General features: G+C 41.0%; 1 protein-coding gene across 1 annotated transcript in view; it reads left to right on the forward strand.

Annotated features, from left to right (window-relative positions):
• The window catches only part of oc (ocelliless), a 410,517-nt gene that overhangs the window by 45,837 nt on the left and 350,263 nt on the right, over positions 1–14,417 (forward strand). The gene's annotated exons all lie outside the window — the stretch shown is intronic.

The raw sequence follows: 14,417 nt of genomic DNA on the forward strand, positions 1-14,417 counted from the left end.
TTACCCTAGGTTCCTTTTACAACATGGTGATTTCCCTTACTTTGTCTCCACAGCTCTCAACTGAGTATGTAATGTTCGGTTACACCCGAACTTAGCCTTCCTTACTTGTATTTAAATGTTCTTATAAATCGCTGATTCTCGAACAACATAGTGAATTATTTCGAACCACAAAGGTGCATCGCAAATAATCTGTCTCGTCGATAATCATCGGTACAATTCAGGTACGCAACATCTAAGCCCAGAAGAATTAGGCAAGGGGTACCACAGGGTAGTGTCCTATCCTCGCTTCTGTTTAACTTCTATATATCGAAGCCCCTGATTGCACGATAATTGTTACAGGTCCCGGGCCACCCATCGATGAGATAGGTAATAAAATAAACAACTATCTCCTGATCTCTCCAGTTTTTTCGCTTCGCGAACCCTGACATTGTCACCGACCAAATCGGCGACTTTATTTATAACATGGATGCGCCAAATGTCGACCATATTGAACATCCACGTCGATGGAGTCACGCTACCTTCTGTCTTAAACCCATAAATCCTGGGTGTGACGTTCGATCAGCATCTAAATTTTGGAGAGCATGCAACCGAATTATAAAATCTTCAAACCTCTTGCCGGCATCACTTGGGGTAAAGACAAAGGAACACTCGCTACCACTTACAAAGCAATTGGACACCCGATTGCATTCTACGCGTCCCCGATATGGTCGCCAAGCCTAAAGGTTAGGTTAGAATAGGTTAGGTGGTAGCTGCTCTGATAAGGATAGCTCACTTGGACAACACGAAGGTCCGTTGTGATACCACATAAACCAAAAATAACGGTGACTTAGATCGAGCTACTTAGAGAATCGTTGGGTAGAAACGATAAAGCTCCGAATGATACCGATCTCAACTTTGGATAAATCTTCGGGAGATCCAAGTGAGTCGCGACCGAAGTACTTTCGCCTAGTTCTGGCAAAAGCTGGGCAATCAAGCATAAAGTGATTTGGTGATTCCACCTCATCATCCTCCATACAGCTGCAGCAGGATGGAGTTTCCAGTATATTGAGACGTACCGCATGGATACCCATGGGACAGTGCCCTGTCAAAACCCCAATGACCATTGATAGGTGAGCCTTAGTGAACCCAATTATTTCAGCAGACCTCCTGCCATCCACTTTCGGCCAGAAAGATCTTGCTACCCTGGAAGACGTGGTGTCCGCCCAACGTTTGCTGAGCTGACTCGAGGCCCAGCTATGGAGGAGCAATCCACAGGTGGCCAGCGGGATCCCGAAATCCCTACAGCCATCTTCATCCGGTTCAGTTGTACCGATGCGGGCTAAGAGATCCGCTTGACAGTTACCTGGGATATCACTATGGCCCGGGACCCAGATAATCTTAATTGTAAAATAATTCGATGCAATCGCAAGCGAGGTCAGGCACTCCCAGACCGCCCTCGATCGCACTGTAGTTGAGCTCAAGGCCTTGATATCCGCTTGGCTATCAGAGTAGATGTTAAATTCCCTAACCGTAGTAGCACTAGATAGCATTCCATCCACCGCATCCTTAATCGCAGCAACTTCCGCTTGGAATACACTGCAGTGATCAGCCAACTTAAACTTGCGGCTTAAATTTAGCTCTTGACAAAAGACCCCCCCCCCCCCCCCCCCAACCTTTCCATCCAGCTTCGACCCATCCGTGAACAAGTTAACCGGTCCCATGCCTCAGATAATTCCTCTTCCCCACTCCTCTTCCCCACTCCTCTCTCTGGAATGACTGGGGTGAAGGTTGTATAGGGAGCAGTTATCAGCATACAGTAGTCCGTTCTGTCCGGGATAAAGTCGAAACTGTTAAGAATGCTAGAGTGTCCGCGGTCAGAAAGTCCATATCCCATATCGCGAAGCCTGACCAACGACCTTGCCGCGGCCGCCTTTCCCGCAATATCTACTGGGTATATGTTCAGCATGACGTTCAGTGCCAAGGTAGGTGTTGTTCTGAGAGCGCCACTGATACCGATCAGCGCCGTCCGTTGCACTGATACTAACATTTTGGATGTGCTCGCCGTGTCCAGTGCTTTCCACCAGACCAGCACCCCATATAGCAGAATCGGTTTGACCACCGTCTCATAAAGCCAGTGTACTACTCTTGGCGAGAGTCCCCATCTCTTTCCTATAGCCCCTCTGCAGCAGTACATGGCAATGGCGGCCTTCCTGGCCCGATCTTCCACATTGGGTCTCCAGGACAGTTTCTTGTCCAAAATAATCCCCAAATATTTAACCCTATCAGAAAGTACCAACGGTACCCCTCCAATCGAGGGAGTTCTGAAATCGGGCAACTTATATCTCCTTGTGAAAAGAACCAATTCCGTTTTTCCCGGGTTGACCGCCAATCCACATGATTCAGCCCACCTAGCCACAGTATCCAGGTAGCCCTGCAGAACATCGCGCACGGTGCCCAGAAATTGCCTCTGACTAGGATAGCGAGGTCATCTGCATAGGCAACCACCCGACAACCATTGGCTTCCAGCTCCACAAGAAGCTCGTTGACTACCACGCCCCCTGTGGCGTACCCCTGCATACCTTCCTCTTAATTATGGCCCCTCCCCACTCCGCTGCGACAATTCTGCCGCATAGAAGTTTGCTAATAAATTCAACCAGAGTCGCCTTGACTCCTAAACCCACCAGATCTCTTTCGATTGCCCCCGGTAAGACGTTGTTAAAAGCCCCCTCGATGTCTAGAAAGGCACCCAGAGCATACTCTTTGCGTTCTAGGGACCCCTCTATTTGCTTTACAATCGAATGGAGAGCCGTTTCCGTCGATCTGCCCTTGCAGTACGCATGTTGTGAAGCCGACAGTAACCCCCGAGGTATCCTTTCCCGTAGGTATAGCTCAATCAACCGCTCAAACGTCTTAAGAAGAAACGACGAGAGACTGATTGGCCTGAAATCCTTAGGTGATACATGAGAGCTTCTGCCGGCCTTCGGAATGAAAATAACCCTAACCGTGTGCCAAGACTTCGGGATATAGTTAAGCCTGAGGCAGTTAGTATAGATGATGGCCAACCAGCGGCAGGAAATCCCCAAAGACTTTTGAAGTTGCGCAGGAATGATTCCATCCGGGCCCGGAGACTTATAAGGCTTGAACGACCCTATAGCCCAGGTTATTTGACTTTCCCGTATTGGAATGGCAGGCACTTCTGCGTGGCCAACGACCGCCGACCATGCAGGCGAAGATCCCTGCGCAACTGGGACATCGGGAAAATTATTGTCCAGTAAAAGCCCTAGGGACTCCTCGCTACTCATCGTCACCAGTCCCCACCATCATCTCGTAGATACCCCAGAGGAGCGGGATTCCTAGAGAGTATTTTTCTAAGCCTCGCGGATTCATTGCAGTCTTCTACGTTTTCGCAGAAGCTTCGCCATGCATCTCCCTTGGCTATCCTTATTTCATATTTATAAATCCCCAGACTCACCTTATAGAGCTCCAAGTCCGAAGGTAATTTACTCCTCCTGGCTCTGTTGAAGACCCGCCGACTGGACGCTCTTAGGTCATCAAGAGAATTCGACCACCAGGGCGGCTTGCCCTTCCCCCTGTAAATTTTCAATGGGCAGAACAACTGATAGGCGCTATTGCTTGCCGAGGTGAAGTTTTCCACCAGAACGTCTATCTCAGATTCGGACAGGTCCGAACTAACGGTAGGCGCCGCTGGCAATAGCTCTCCCAGCTTCCTACAATACAAGCCCCAGTTAGTACTTTTAGGGCTCCTAAAAGATATTTTACCGGGACGTTCTTCGTTCACCGAGAACTGAATATATTGGTGATCAGAGAAGGAGTGCTCGTTGAGAACCCTCCATCCAGATATCCGACCTTCCAGTTCTCTACTAATCAGGGTGAGGTCCAGGACCTCCTCCCTTACCGCAGTAATAAAAGTCGGGTCATTCCCCCTTTTACATATACAAATTCCCTCATCTACAATAAAAGTAAATAAAGACTCACCTCTAGTGTTGGTATCCGAGCTTCCCCAGATGCTATGATGGGCATTAGCATCGGCACCGATGATCACGTCAACACCTCTCCGCCTTGCTTCAGCGGTGATTTCACCCAGTATCGCAGGTGGTGGTCCCGCTACGTCCCCGTGGGGCATGTACGCTGAGACCACCCACATTTCATTACTTCCTCGCTCGAGGCAGACCGTGGTTACGTCAGCATTGCTGAAATTAGAGAGAATAAAAGCTTTAATCTCTTTTTTTAACAAGCACACAGGATCTAGGCCTACTTGCCTGCCCATGCACCAAGGTGTTGAATTTTCCAGTCCTTAATCCAGAAATCTTACTGCCGTTACTACTCAGCCACGGCTCCTGGACAAGGACTATATCCTTTTTCAAGGCAGAGCAACAAATTTGCGAAAGCCGCCTTAGAGTGCTGAATATTGATTTGACGGATTTCCATCAGAACCGCTTTTCTTCCGCACCCCATCCTTGGCGGATTCGTGTCTATTCTAAAAGGTTCCCCCTCAAGGCCGCTATCCGGAGCCGATTGTGTAGTCGCCCTTCAACGGTCTCGTGGTTATCTATGCTACGCAGGGAGGCCACGCGAGGGTTGACGCATTACCTTATGAGTAATGCGTTTAGAGCCAGACCGGACGCAAAGTGGGAAAATCTTCAACCGCACCTACACCACCAACTTAACGGCGACGGAGCCGGAACGTACCATGAGGCCCGCCACGGTTTTAACGGGACGTGGGCAGGTGCAGCATTAGCCTACCAGCCGTTTCGATAGGGTTTCACCCCGACCTACTAAGGTGGCAGAATACAACACCTACCAGCCCAAAGTCATCAATTCCAAAACATAGTCAAAATCAAAGTCCGTAACAATCCAGTTCGTCACCGTCCACTTTAGGGAGAGAAATGAAATGCTTCTGTTGAATACCCAGAAAGCTGGGCATCCCAGCAGACATCTGATTGATGAGGATCAGTGATATAAACAAACAGGCATCGGACCTCCATACCGGGAATTGCCCGGCGAATCCGGTACTTAAAGAAAAATACTTAGCTAGCAGAAGAGGAACGTACTCTCCCTACGGAAACAGGCGGTCACTCTAGCTCAACTTCGATCTGGGTACTGTAACAAGTTAAACTCTTACCTATCCAGAATCAACCCCGACTTACAAAATGTATATCCTATTTGGAATGTGTCCCCACATGTCACCAACCATATTTTTATACTCAGTTGAGCAGAGCTCACAGAGTATATTAACTTTGATTGGATAACGGTTGGTTGTACAGGTATAAAGGAATCGAGATAGATATAGACTTCCATATATCAAAATCATCAGAATCGAAAAAAAAATTGATTGAGCCATGTCCGTCCGTCCGTCCGTCTGTCCGTTAACACGATAACTTGAGTAAATTTTGAGGTATCTTGATGAAATTTGTTATGTAGGTTCCTGAGCACTCATCTCATCATATTTAAAATGAACAATATCGGACTATAACCACGCCCACTTTTTCGATATCGAAAATTACGAAAACCGAAAAAGTGCGATAATTCATTACCAAAAACGAATACAGCGATGAAACTTGGTAGGTGAGTTGAACTTATGACGCAGAATAGAAAATTAGTAAAACTTTGGACAATGGGCGTGGCACCGCTCACTTTTAAAAGAAGGTAATTTAAAAGTTTTACAAGCTGTTATTTGGCAGTCGTTGAAGATATCATGATGAAATTTGCTCCTATTACTATATGTATGCTTATTTAAAAATTAGCAAAATCGGAGCGTGGTCGTTGCTCACTTTTAAAAAAAAATTTTTTTAAAGTCAAATTTTAACAAAAAATTTAATATCTTTACAGTATATAAGTAAATTATGTCAACATTCAACTCCAGTAATGATATGGTGAAACAAAATGCAAAAATAAAAGAAAATTTCAAAATGGGCGTGGCTCCGCCATTTTTCATTTAAATTGTCTAGGATACTTTTAATGCCATAAGTCGAACAAAAATTTACCAATCCTTGTGAAATTTGATAGGGGCTTAGATTTTGGGACGATAACATATTTCTGTGAAAAAGGGCGCAATCGGTTGAAGCTACGCCCACTTTTACACACAGTCGACCGTCTGTCCTTCCGCTCGGCCGTTAACACGATAACTTGAGCAAAAATCGATATATCTTTCCTAAACTCAGTTCACGTACTTATCTGAACTCACTTTGTATTGGTATAAAAAATGGCCGAAATCGGACTATGACCACGTCCACTTTTTCGATATCGAAAATTACGAAAAACGAAAAAATGGTAAAATTCTATACCAAATACGAAAAAAGGGATGAAACATGGTATTTGAATTAGTTTATTGACGCAAAATATAACTTTAGAAAAAAACTTTGTAAAATGGATGTCCCACCTACCATATTATGTAGAATGAAATGAAAAAGTTCTGCAGGGCGAAATAAAAAGCCCTTGAAATCTTGGCAGGAATAATATTCGTGGTATTATATATATAAATAAATTAGCGGTATCCAACAGATGATGTTCTGGGTCACCCTAGTCCACATTTTGGTCGATATCTGGAAAACGTCTTCACATATATGTGGGTCCAAATAAAACGCATTACGTTCTTTTGAACAATTAAATATAGTTTATAGTTTATTCAAATTATTTTTAATTAGTGGTATTGAAAAGAACGCGCAGTCGTTGAAAGTCAATCGGTAACTAACTCCGTTTCGTTCGTTTTAAATCAGCGTCATGTATTTTTCGTCAAGTGTTCGTTCGTATGTATCTAATGTCAGTAGAGTTGTATTATCTAGTAGCTAATAGGTCTGTCCACTTCTTGTTGTCCGTTCCTGTGTCAATCCTACATTCGGCCGTCCTGATATGTCGTTCGACCCGAACGATAGGTTCCAGGCTTTCATGTGCTCGGATATTGTTGTAGTTTTATGGGGACCCTCATGGTCACCTACTTTTTCTACTTCATACCTGCCGTGGGGTAGCCTTTGTTTTACAACATATGGCCCTAAGAATTTGGCCTTAAGTTTTAAACCTGGACCATATTGTGTCCTTTTTATCACAACCAACTCATCTACATTATATTCGGTCTCTTTTTTTCGCTTTGAATTAAATGAACGTCTATTCTCCTCTTGAATATTTGAAATATTTTCTACTGCATGTTGCCTGACATCTTCACGTTCGCTATTTAATTCTTCAACTAACGAATCTTCCAGTAACTTGCGCAGTTCTATGGTTTCGGCTACACGCATGTCTAACCCCGTTAGTATTTTAAAAGGTGTATAACTGGTACCTCTTGTTGGACTGTTATTGATAAAACGTTGGACCGTTTCGACATACTTGTACCAGTTTTCTGGGCTATTGTGACATAGTTTCGTAAGAAGTGGAATAATAATGCGATGTATGCGTTCTACTTGTCCATTACCGCGAGGGGCCCCTGTTGCAATCAACAGATGTTGAATATTTTCTTTGTCGCAATACTCATCAAAGCTTTTTGCAGTAAAAGCAGTACCTCTATCTGTTATTATTCGTCTAGGGTTACCAAACACTGAAGCCTGTTTTTCTAATCGATCTATGACTGAAGCTGAGTCAGTACTTCTGGTAGGATAGAGCCAAACAAATTTGCTAAACGCGTCTACTACGACAAGCAAATTATTGTATTTTTTGTGTGTTAATTCCATTGGACCTACGTGATCCAGATGGTACGTCGCAAGAGGTTTATCTTCCTTGTCGATAGGCGAGAGTAATCCTTCCTTTTTTCCTACTTTCGCTTCTGCAATAATGCACTCTACACAACTTTTTACTATTTTGCTTACTTTCGGTACAATTTGTGGTATATAAAAATGTTTCCCTGTGTAATCTTGGGTCTTTTTTGCTGCCCAATGCCCCTGACGATGTGCCGCACGAATAACTTCCTCTTCCATTGCTAGCGGAACCACTACTAACTCGTTAACTGGGTCCTTATACAAAACACCATTCTTCATATAAAAATCTTCATAAGCCTGGTTTTCGAGAACTTTAGAAATAGCCTTCACCCAATCATCTCTTTGCTGCTCCTCTTTCAAGCGAAAGCTTAAAGAGTCTTCTAGCAACACACACGACATTCGACTTAGTGCGTCAACATGCTTCATCTTCGTTGCTGGCCTATGCTCAATCACATAATCGAAGTCTTGTAGGTACATGGCCCAACGAGCAACTATAAGGGGTACTTCTTTTTTCTTCACCGTCTGAGCGAAAGCATTACAGTCGCTTACGATTTTGATCTTTTTTCCCAGCAAATATATTCGCCACTTTTTCAAGGCCTCTATGATCGCAAGAACTTCCAACTCATATGAGTGGTACTTCTGTTCTTCTGGCCTAGTCTTTCGGCTCATATATTGGATGGGGTGGAATCGTTGGTCATCTATATCTTTCTGAAGAAGTACGCCCCCATAGCCATACATACAAGCATCCGTATGTACTTCGGTGTCAGCATAAGGATTGTAGAGTTTTAAAACTGGTGCTTTAACAAGCGCTGACTTAAGTTGCTGAAATGCTAAGTTTTCTTTCTCTTCGACCCTAAATTCGGTGTCTTTTCTGAGTAAATCGCTCAATGGTTTCGCGATTACCGCGTATCCCTCCACAAATCGTCTAAAATAGGAAGTGAGCCCTAAGTACCTTTGAAGGGATTTCCTATCACGTGGTAATGGAAACATACTCACAGCTTTAATCTTATCTTCTGATAGTTTTATACCCCCATCCTCAATAACGTAACCAAGAAATTGTATTTTTCTCTTTAGAAATTGGCACTTTTGCCACTTTATCTTTAGCCCATAACTTTCTGCTCTTCCTAAAACAATTTTAAGTTTTTTCAAACCATCGTCTACATCTCTGGCCGGGATAATAATATCATCCATATAAATTACGATGATTCCTCCCTGAACTAAGTCACGAAAAATAGCTGGAATGTACTACAGAAAACAGCAGGTGAGTTACATATACCAAAAGGTACAAAGTTAAATTCAAATTGGTCACCCTGTGTGACAAAGGAGGTATATCGCTTTGAGTTTGATTCAACCGGAACATGAAAGAATCCGTTAGCTAAATCCAGGGTGGTAAAGATCTTGGCCCCTTGCAACTTTTCTAATACATCGTCTATCAGTGCCATTGGGAAATTGTCCCGAAGAATCTTTTCGTTCAATTTCCTGTAGTAACAGCACAATCGCTTGGTTCCATCTTTTTTTGAAACGAGAACCACAGGCGATGCGTACTCGGAGTTGCTTGGCTGTACAATGCCATCTTTAAGCCAATTGTTGACCTGTTCGTCAATTATGCGTTGATCTGCATGCGAAACTCTACGTGGTGTTTGATATATAGGTAAATCATCGGAGACAATAATTTTCATTTCAACTGGCGATTGCAACTTCGGTACTGGTACGTACTGCTCTAACATCGTGCTTACTAATGCTCGTTTATCTGTTGGCAAATGTGTTAAGTCTAAAGGCAAATCGTTTTTAATATTAACTAATTCGTTTTCTGAACAAAGTGCTGTAAATTCAAGCAGAAGAAAATTATCTGATATATCTCTCTTCCTATCCGCTTCTACCTCACTGTCTTTTTTGGGTTTTGATTTAAACTCGGCGTTTCCTTCGGAAACCGAGATATCTACATCTCTCAGTATATCATTTCCTAGTACGGCTTCGTAGCGCAAGTCATTAGATTTGGTAACATGAAAAGTAACTTCTACTGCAAGGCCATCTACATTAATTTGTTTAGTTATACTGCCTATTGTGTTTAATTCGCTTTCTTTGATACCAACTAATCTTCGTTTTTCGTCACTTAATTGTGGGTAGTTCAACTTATGGAAAGTGCTGTAATTAATCAAACTCAAATCTGATCCGGTGTCGACCATAGCATCGACGGCTACATTTCCTATTTCAATTTTCTTGAAAATTAAACCGCTGCAGTGATTTGGGGGTGAATTAAGCATGGCATTAACTGTCCCCTTTTCTGTTTTTATTGGTTTTGCTGCATTTCGCTTGCATTCAAAACTACGATGCCCTGCTTGACCACACTTAAAACACGTATACTGCTTAGCCCCGCTGCTACAATCTTTTGCCAGGTGTGCTGTTGATGAGCACTTATAACATTTTCTCGAATTATCTGCGCTACTTTGTGAGGTCGACGCCTTTGGCATGCTTTGACCATAGCTCTGCCTGCTTGATGACGGCCGCGAACCATGCACCCTTTCGTAAACCTTTAAATTTTCTTTCAAATCTTTTATAGTTTGTGCTTGGTATAGTATGATTTTGTTTGTCCTCGAATCAGGGATACCGTCTACAAAATACCCGATTATACTTACTTCATCTAGTTTTATTGGCTTTGCTATCTCCGTGAGAGTATACAGATACTCTTTGAAAGACTCAGTGGCCTTCTTATGACGACTTTGTAACATTCTATGAATATCAAGCGCGGATAACTTCCTACCGAACTCGTCAATTATAGATGATTTTAATGAATTCCAGTCCCTAATACCGGTCTGACTGCGCAAGAATAATTTTTCTGCTCCTTTGAGTAGCTGTTTAGCGTATACATACTTCTGTAGTTCACTCCAACCTAACCTTAGAGCATTATCCTCAAACTCCTGTACCCAGTCGTAAACGTCCAATGTGTCGGTCCCTGTAAATGACGGGAGGCTATCTTGAATGTCCTTTAAAGTGAAGTTAGGCCTCATTACTAAAGTTTGTGGAGCGGGACTGACGGCTTCTTCATAAGTTGTCTCTTTATCGCTTTCTGCATCACTTTCTTCATCGCTTTGTACTAATTGATAATGCCGAAGAAGTCTGTCCCTAAGGTCACTCTTACGTCCTTGAACACTTAAGTTAACACTTCTTAGGTTTTCTTTTAATGACTACTGTCATAGCTAAAATTTTCTGAGCGTCCATGGTCTTGGAAATGTGGTAAATATTAAAATATGGTGAAAAATATGTTTAATCTATCAGCTAAGAGTGTAGTATTAAAATAGCTAAACTGGCAATGTTTAATAGTAATGTTTTAGCATGCAATTTTTAACATTTGATTTCAGTAGTCTATGTTTGATTTGCTTGTGTATTTATTCTTCTATTTTTATTTTTATTCTCGTGTACATACAAATCGTTGTCTTTGAATTAAATTCCTGCTTGTTTGCATGCATGCAGTTAACAAAACAAAATCATTCATTCTTTTGGTTTGTTTTGATTACTATATTTTTAAATTAGTGATTTTGACAAGTAGTACTTTCCTGTTTCCACTTTCAAATGATATTCGTGTTTTACTAATTAACATATATGTATGTGTACCTACTTGTACTCATTCTATTTTGACATAAAATGTTTCGTGTGCTGCGAACTAAATTCTTAAGTTTATGATCTTACAAGATTTATTTGCTCTTCACTCCCACAAGTTGATCTATGTTTCTAGATATGAAAGCAATGTCTTATATTCTTTCTACGTACAATATTCATAGGCTAGCTTCTTTTTAACTTTCTTCTTTAGTAACTAGACTTTCTACCTATGCCCTTTGGCTATATTGCCATCCTCTTCTTAAAATGTAAAACTGCCAGCTTGCACATCCACATAGACATAAATATATATTTTTTCATACCAATCAAAAATACTCAGAAATGTTCTTTAACATTCGTAATTGGAATAATTACCTTTTGCAGCACACAAATATATTGTAATCATGTTCTTGTTCCCATGCATGAACTTCAAAATGTAATGTTTAATGATTTCTTTACTACATTTAATCATTCACTAATTTATTTTATCCTTTGCTATGTATATGTACATTTATATGTTTCTACTATTTGCTATAAATATTGCGATTTTCAGCTTTCGTATTCGTACATACATAAATAGTTTCTCACTTACGTACATGGAAAATAGTGGTACCTGCAGAATTTTGTGCTGTTAGGGTATACTGATCCTTTTCTGCTTTCGTTGGCCTTGGTTATGTTCTGCTGTTTTTGTGAAATTCACCTATCTCGTTGTGTATAGCTGTACGGCTCTCACTGTCTCGACTTTTGGGATATCGGTCTGTTAATTTTTATTTCGTCTGTAGCTGAGTTCTCTCGCAGCAGATATGTATATGTTGATGAGTAACTTTCATAAATTATGAAGAGTTTGTAGCTTTCGATGTATATCTGTGCTGCTCTCACACCAGCTTCGACTGTGGAAATGATTTCAAATTTTAAACTCAGTGTTGCTGGGCGGCTTTCACTGACATCACTTTTGGTACTTCGACCTTCGTTAAGTTTCTTAGTTTATTAGCAAACTCTGTACTTGAGCTATTCACATAAAAATTTCGCTGTGTAGCTTCCAAAAATTTCTCGATGTATAGCTGTGCTGCTTATACACCTTTTATTGTCGCTATGGCTTAAATTTTTCTTCTTTCACGAGTGCAATACTCGTGCTTTATGCAACTGAATTTCGTCTTTTCCAATATGGTAGCTGGTTTTTTTTTTCGTAGTGTTCTTTGATGTATAGCTGTGCGGCTTATACACCTGACGTAATTGATGTAACGACTTGAAATCCAAATATTATCTCTCATGTTTCACGAGTGCGATACTATAGCTCTTCGTATTTAAACTTCGGCTTCACAAATTTAAACTTCGTAGCCAACTGACGCTACCGACCATTTTTCACGCTGTGATTTTCGGCTGTAACCTTAAGATACAGATTTTATGCAATTTCTTTTGCTTCTCAATGAACCAAACTTTAGAAAGTAACTTCTTATTTTATGTGTAGCTCAATATGAAAATTTCTTCTTTTGTTTTTTCAAAAATAACTATATTTTCATAGGTTTAATGCACTTTCACAACGAACACTTTCTTTTATGAGCGATTTTAACACGCTCGCGCATAGATTTCCACCTTAATTATTGTTACGGCTCAACCCCGGTTGAGCCGCCAAAAATGTGGGTCCAAATAAAACGCATTAAGTTCTTTTGAACAATTAAATATAGTTTATAGTTTATTCAAATTATTTTTAATTAGTGGTATTGAAAAGAACGCGCAGTCGTTGAAAGTCAATCGGTAACTAACTCCGTTTCGTTCGTTTTAAATCAGCGTCATGTATTTTTCGTCAAGTGTTCGTTCGTATGTATCTAATGTCAGTAGAGTTGTATTATCTAGTAGCTAATAGGTCTGTCCACTCCTTGGTCCGTTCCTGTGTCAATCCTACATATATAACTACCATTAATACCTTTAATTTGATAACCATATCGTACAAACACATTCTAGTCACCCCTGGTCCACCTTTATGGCTATATCTCGAGAAGGCGTCCACCTCTAGAACTAAGGCCCACTCTCTTTTAAATACTCATTAATACCTTTCGTTTGATACCCATATTGTACAAACGCATTCTAGAGTCACCCCTGGTCCATCTTTATGGCGATATCTCGAAACGGCATGCACCTATGGAAATAAGGATCACTCCCTTTTAAAATACTCATTAACATCTTTCATTTGATACACATGTCATACACACATTCCAGGGTTACCCTCGGTTCATTTTCCTACATGGTTATTTTCCCTTATGTTGCCACCATAGCCCTCAACTGAGTATGTAATATTCGGTTGCACCCGAACTTAACCTTCCTTACTTGTTAATTATAATTTGAACCCAACGCTTCTAACACCCCTCTCACTTTGTCCAGCCCGGTTGAAAAAACAAGTTTCCTTGGACTCCCGTTAGAGGACAGTGATGATCGGTCGCACCTATTGGATGGGGCGAAGCACTGCTACAACAACGACAACAACAATGTCTTTATCGTTAGTACAACAACAAGACAGACACCGCAGACTTGTAGGTATGGAGGGTAAAAAAAACTTTAACGGAGTTAGTACTATAACCAAAATACTAGTTCGGGTGGAAACTGGATTTGCCCATAACCATAAAAGTCGCTTGGACTTGGAGACTGTTTCTGCAATTACAATAACAACTCTTGAGTAATCCCGCATTTTGGATGAAGCGAAGCACTATTATTTTAACAACAACAACTACAACAAAACAATATAATAAATATGAAAATTAGCTTTTTCCTGAAAGAACTTAGCCATGCGTCTTATAAGCGCTGCATATGATTTGGCTGTTTTGTTTGTAATTCTCCAAATAGCTGCTCAGCTATCTCACCATTTTGATACTTTTTCTGCCTATGTATATAGGTAGTGTACACTAATAATTTTACAACAATTCAGTATGATAGCAATAATCATAGGTAAAATACTTTATTTCTTTTTTTTTATATAAATTAAAATAATGAAACTTGCATAGATTTATAAGTGCACTATTAGACTATGTTGTTATAAAAAAATATTATTTTTAGTCTTTTAGTTTAAATTCTTTAAGGCGAATTAATGGTGACTTATAACCATAAAGCCATAACCAGATAAAACAGCTGATCGAACCTACCTAA

This window comes from Eurosta solidaginis, chromosome 4 (assembly GCF_040869045.1).
Source record: "Eurosta solidaginis isolate ZX-2024a chromosome 4, ASM4086904v1, whole genome shotgun sequence".
Lineage (NCBI taxonomy): Eukaryota > Metazoa > Arthropoda > Insecta > Diptera > Tephritidae > Eurosta > Eurosta solidaginis.